Consider the following 6,214-nt stretch of genomic DNA (forward strand, 5'->3'; position numbering starts at 1 on the left):
GATAGGGGGAAATTTAAATTTAGCAGCAAAAATTGTAGGTCTTTCAGTTTTTCGTCCACCATTTTGTTCTTTATTTATGTTTTCTAAAACCAAAAACAATTTTTTCTTTCAGCTTAAAAGTTTGTGAAAATTTATTACAAACAAGATTTATATTATGATTTAAAAAAAAAAAAAAAATGAACATGGTGAAAAAAAATATTTTGTACCCTTGGATTTGTATCATGTTAAAAAGATACAACAAAAATTAAAACTCCTGCCTCTGGGGGACTTTGTTCCTCCAAATACCTATTTATTCTTTATACCTCTTCTAGAAAAGAGTGAAACCGGAAAATAAATTAGTAATAAAGAAACTTTTTACTTAAATTATGTAAAAAAAGTCTTTCATATTCTATGTGTAGCCGTTGATTCCTACTACTTACCTTAAGAGATGGTACTTTTTTTTCAATTCAACCAAATTAATCTAACTTTACAAGTAGATTTTTGAATATTCGATCTTTAAACCATTCAGACTTTTTCGATTAGGATAAAACCATACTGATATTAAATACCACTTAATTTTTAATGTATATGATGATTAATAACTAAAATAGTTTTTGAGAAAATGACAAAAAGTGTAAAATCGGCAAATATAAGTCGATTTTAGCGAAACAATTGTTACACCACAGGCATACACCTGTCTTAAATTCATAGCATCAGTTTGGTTTCGAAATTTCGTTTCTGAGCTGAACTGTTCACATACGTACACACATATAAACAGACAGACCATTTTGGTAAGCCTGGTTATTTGGAATTTGAGGACCTTAAAACTAGCATTTCTGTTAAAAACTGGGATTTGAAATTTTGCCCAACCGCAATATTTTCCCTTACTCTTTCATTTATGGATAAGTAAAAGAAAAAAGTTGAATCCAACATTTCTTAGTTAAAGTAAATTTATTTTGTATATATGTATACTGTTCATCCGTTTGCTTTGAACAGCCCTGACTAAGCCCTGCAAAGTGGGGCGAAACGTCGGAAAATAAATAGTTGTAAACTATTTTTGTTTCTCCTTTGACCGTAACCCTGACTATCTTATATATAAATTTATTTTGATGTACATATTCATCATTGCTCCACGGGTACAGTTCAAAATAGTCTGGCACAGCAACCGATCCTGCCAAAAGTATTTTGAAAGGTAAAAAAAAAATTAATAAGTATATTTAATTTTAACTTTTTATTGAATATATTCCACAGGTGGACGATAGGTAACGTTTACTAGAACTTAAAACTAAGCAAATTAAAATTTCTTATATTTTTTTCTATGGGAAATAACTTATCTATAAAAATTATATAGATTATAAAGTTTTATTTTTTCTTTAGAGAACTTTACACATAAAAAATTTATGGACATCGTATTTACAGGGTATTTAGGCTGGTCACATTTTAATATATTTTTTAAAAATTTATTTATTGACATTTATAACTATACATAAAATTGGACTAAGATAATAATGGTTTAATAAAATTTAAAATTACATATTTCAGAAAGATTGCGCTGGGCGACGCGGCTAAGAAAGCTGGAGGCGATGTTTTATTTTTGGAGACCTTGAGACGTTTTTATAAGTAAATTCCAATAGTCAAACTCGACATAGCCCACTCAGCCTTGTAAGGATAAATGAGTAGTTACTTGAACGAATAATCAGCGAACAGATAAAAAAATTTCACTATCTGAAAAAACTTCATCAAAAACATTATTGATCCCAAAAATCAAATACATTTCAATAGATTTTCGCACGAATCGGTACATCCACAGTAGAACGCTAACACTTTGTGTATATTTTAACAAACTTTACAGAAACCACAAAAACTCTCGTGTCGTCAAGAAGGTTACGAACTTTCGAGTTATTTCAATGACCACCAACTGGATAACGAGTTGAACAAGTGATGTAACGTAAGGAGTTCTGCGTCCCGAATGGGTTTGGTATAACTAACACTTTTTAAGTGTTTTTAGAATTTTTGTCTTCTCGTTCGATTCTTGATATATTATTCTATATTAGCAATAAGTCGAAAATGCATAGTAAAAAATTGTGCAAATTACAGAAAAATAAATTTAAAAATTTATTTAATAGTATTACAAGCCAAAGTATTTAAGGTAGTAAATACTAACCTGAAATTTAAATTATTTCAAAATAAGTTTTAAATTTATTTTTCTCAAATACTACTGTAACGCTAAAGAACGACATTTTTTTAATCATAGTCAAATATTGATTTATCATTTTAAACTATGTGCTGTTATGGTGCATTACACTTTCAAAATTCAACAATAACTCCTGCCGACCAACTTGATTGATGATTATTACAAATGTAAGTTATTTCATATATTAAATACAATGAAACATCATATTCCATATAAATTATTGCTTCGCGCGATAATCTGATTCTCATAAATGTATGTAAAGATCTATTCCTGGATAGGTAGAAAATGTTGGGCCTACTAGGAAGTAAAAAAAAAAAATGATCTAAGCCCATGACAAATTGCTTTACCGTTTGCTTTGGTAAGGTCAACGGGATGGAAGGTCTAATCTGGAACTATATTTTTCGACGTCCTTGCTGGAAGTCAAATAATAAATAATTAGATAATCATAAATAAAAATCATGACATGTCAATTAATTCCTCTAGGTGTGGATAGCTATGGAGTCTGAATGTATAAAAATTAGGTAAGGAATTTTTTTTAAAAATCTTTTAAACTAACTTATTGCCCTACTGTATACTTTAATAATGTTGCTCTTACCCCTGTAGAACAGACCCGCTACCTGGGACTACATCTGGACAAACGATTAACTTGAAATCCTCGCAGCAACTTGGAATACAGGAAACTGTACGTCGATTCCGACTATTAAAACACTTCTAGACAAACGGTCTAAACTTCCAATCCATTAAAAAAGGCTGATCTACTTGACAATAATAAAGCCTACACACGGAGTTGAGGTTTGGGCTCCACTAAACCTTCCAATTCCTCTCGTATTCAATCCTTACAATCCAAAATTATTCGTAAAATCCTTAATGCACCTTACTTTATCACAAATAAAAGCATTCATGACGACCATTATGTTCCATATGTAGCCGATCTAAACCGAACCAGATATCAATCCTTCCATTAGAAACTCCCTAAACGTCCAAACCCATTAGTTTCTAACCATGTTTCCTCTTCCTTTCTGACAATCCTTCAAGGCGCCTGAAAAGAAGATGGCTTTGAGACATTCTAATGTTGAAATGTTATTAGAGTGCTACCAATTAGTGTATTACCAATACCTCTACATGTCTGTGTCACTCAATTATAATCTTTTTTTTTTAATATTTATTTATTGCTATTTACAACTGTACGTTATAATACATTTAGTAAATCTGATCTAAATTAAATTGGAGTGTTACAGGCGTGTAGAGAAACTACCCATTGGTAGCACTCTAATGACATTTTACATTATCTGGTCTCGTGGCCATTTTCTTTTCAGACGCCTCGGAGGATTGTCAGGAATGGAAGAGTATTATAATCTAAGATCATATTTACTAGATGTATTTTTATGTGAATACAGTTGTAAATATCAATAATTAAATAAATCTTGATTCATAAATAATACAGGCCAAGAAGAATTTTCCGTCTGGATTCTACTTTTCAAATTTTAATTCCTTATACATAATTGATAAAAGCCACATGCTTTTATGGACAATCAGAGAAAGATTGCTTTAGTAGAAACCAATACACTTTTGTATATTAAGCGAAATCTGCACAATTGTTTTTTAAATTTTAACTAAATAATTCTAAAATTACTTAACAGAAAAGCTTGTACGTGTTTAATGTATTAACTTTTACACAATTTGAAATAAAAATCAGTTCTATACTACCGTAACTTCATAAGATACAACTTTTCTAAAACTTGTTATTTATTAACAAACATTTACGTCGAAATCGAATAATTAAAATGGAGACAATGAGAACACGTGTTGAGTACGATGTAGTCTCCTGTCATTGCACTTTCGAGTTTTAGATAATATTGGTTTAAATGATTATCGAATATCTGTGAACTTTTTCCAGCAGCCTTGAGGATATATCAGGTTCGGCGCTAAACGCTAATAGATATTTTGTATATTGGCTTGTTACAATTCTTTTATTATCAAAATTATCTGATAAAGAGAGAAATATTAAACATTGAAATTGGATTTAAGATAATTGTTAATCTACTTTTGGTTTCATTATTTTATGGCATTTAAAGAAATTTCAATCGTAATTCTGATCAACATTAGAAGGAAGATTATTTCAAATTGAATCGGTAGTGATCTTATTAGTTATGATTCGTGTGCAGTAAAAACTGAAAAGCGTACAGTAAAAAAAACCGTGTATTAAAAACTAAAAATGTGTATAAACCACTCAATTGAAGAGCTATAAGAAAGATAATGAATTATATTAAATGATTTTAAACTCGTATTATGAAGGCTGAAATTCAATTTTTCAACTTCTTAAAACTGCCTCGATTTTAAGTTTTAGAAAAAAATATGCAATGCACTTCGTACTTCATTATGCAGAAGGGAAATTTAAAAATATTCGATCAAAATTCCCTTTTTAATTTCCTCTAAAATTTCAAATAGCATGTTCTTTCCGCTTAGTTTTCCAATATTGTATTCACCATGAATGAATATACCATTAACAAAAAAACCAACAAGCAATAACTCAATGTAGAAAATATTCCATTACAAATTTAATGGTTTATTCGCATTCATCAGAAAGTTTGATTTAGTGTTTAATTTTTATTTAAAATAATCTACATTGGTAACATAATACCATTATGTTTTCGAAAATAAGAACAATTTTTAGTGACAGTATTATGTTTTATGATCATTAGCTGTTTATTCTCATTCATAAGATTTATTATCTTTCAAGGTCTTCGTGTGCCCTGAAGGAAGTCTACACGATGGACCGAAACTTCGACACTTTTGAAATAGTTTTCGTAATCAGAAATTTTTTCAGAACTACTAAAAAACTTTCCAACAACGTTTCTTGTATGATAAGAGTGTTAATCTGTAATTAAAAGTTTTAAAATTTAACGGAAAAGTGACAAAATATTGATTTGACTGAAATTAATGACCTCGGCAGAATAGCCTGTAAAAAGTTCTAAAAATGTTTGAATGTATGGTGTAAATTTATATTTAAGATTGCCCTTGAGCAAGGCCTTGGATATTTAAGGAAATAATGAAGAGTGTTTTGAAAATTAACTTGTATACAAATTATTTTGTTTGAACGATAAAACAAGTCTCACAAAAAAATTAAAATATTATATATAAAATAATGAATAGTAATTCAACTCCTACGACTGCCTATTATTAACGATAATGTACGTGTTAAACACGATATTTGAAAATAACCCCAGAATTATTGCCACAGAATTGACTGAAAAATACAAACTTATAGTTGCACCCTCAATATTCTTTGTAGGTAATGACATATATACGACCAACTGAGATATTAATGTATTTTTCTAGTTACACATAACTCTCTTGTGCGTGGAACTCAACGTCACCAATTTAGAATCAATAGAAAGTACATAGGCAAAATGAAAAAAATGCACAAGATCGCATAACAAACCCTTCATGTATAATAAAGTATACTGCTGATTACAGTAATTTATAATTTATCATAGCTCCTTAGTATAACGAAAAGTAAAATAAAGTGAAATACGATAGTAGAGACAATGTTTCCTTGTTCTTTTCCTACTTAAGAATCCTTGGGTGGCATGATAACTCAAGGTCAAATTATTGCTAACTTGCTCACCGTCTGTTCCAACACTACTGGATCCCGATCCAGCTTATAGAACGTAATTCTGCTAATAATTTTAAAAATCAGTTTTTTGAGTACAATTAAATTCTACGCCGAATGAGTGCAATACATTACTAATTCGATTAAGTAGTAAAGTAAGTACTTTACAGAAAAGCAGTCTGAACCAAACGTTCCCCTTTGAATCAAAGAATACTTAATTTTAAAAAAACAAACATGTAATAAACCCCCTTACAATTTACCCAGGAGATTGTCATCTATACTACTAGATCAGTGTTTCCCAATAAGAGTTCTGCGAAATAATTTAGAAATGGGTTACTTCACATTAGCTGAACCCAGTTTTAAACCTTACCATCTTAGATTTTCTTTCAAATTCTGTACAGGTATTGTTTTTTAGGTATCCAAGTCTT

Source organism: Halyomorpha halys, unplaced genomic scaffold, assembly GCF_000696795.3.
Source record: "Halyomorpha halys isolate HHAL.00 unplaced genomic scaffold, Hhal_1.1 Scaffold1014.1, whole genome shotgun sequence".
Taxonomy (NCBI): domain Eukaryota; kingdom Metazoa; phylum Arthropoda; class Insecta; order Hemiptera; family Pentatomidae; genus Halyomorpha; species Halyomorpha halys.